A 269-nucleotide genomic window follows, 5' to 3' on the forward strand; every position below is an offset into this window, starting at 1 on the left:
ATACCCCATCTCCCCCTACTCCCTTCCCCCTTTCCTCGTACCCTTTTTCCTCTGTTTTCCATAGTAGCTTCAACATTTTTCATTCTTTAATCATTTCATTACTGTATGAGACCTAAAAGCACGAGTCTTATATTTTCTGTTGTGTAAATTTGAGCTCTACAAACTATTTAAACTGTCTGGTGAATGATGGAAATTTGATACCTTTTTGCAGCCTGGCAGCAAGGCAAGGTTGAGGAATTGTAGGCCATTACAATTAAGAGATACATTCT

The 269-nt window shown here is 38.3% G+C and overlaps 1 protein-coding gene across 1 annotated transcript in view; it reads left to right on the top strand.

Annotated features, from left to right (window-relative positions):
• Positions 1-269, top strand: part of LOC119586202 (3-hydroxyacyl-CoA dehydrogenase type-2-like) — a 9,373-nt gene that overhangs the window by 6,011 nt on the left and 3,093 nt on the right. The gene's annotated exons all lie outside the window — the stretch shown is intronic.

Source organism: Penaeus monodon, chromosome 21 (genome assembly GCF_015228065.2).
Source record: "Penaeus monodon isolate SGIC_2016 chromosome 21, NSTDA_Pmon_1, whole genome shotgun sequence".
NCBI classification, from domain to species: domain Eukaryota; kingdom Metazoa; phylum Arthropoda; class Malacostraca; order Decapoda; family Penaeidae; genus Penaeus; species Penaeus monodon.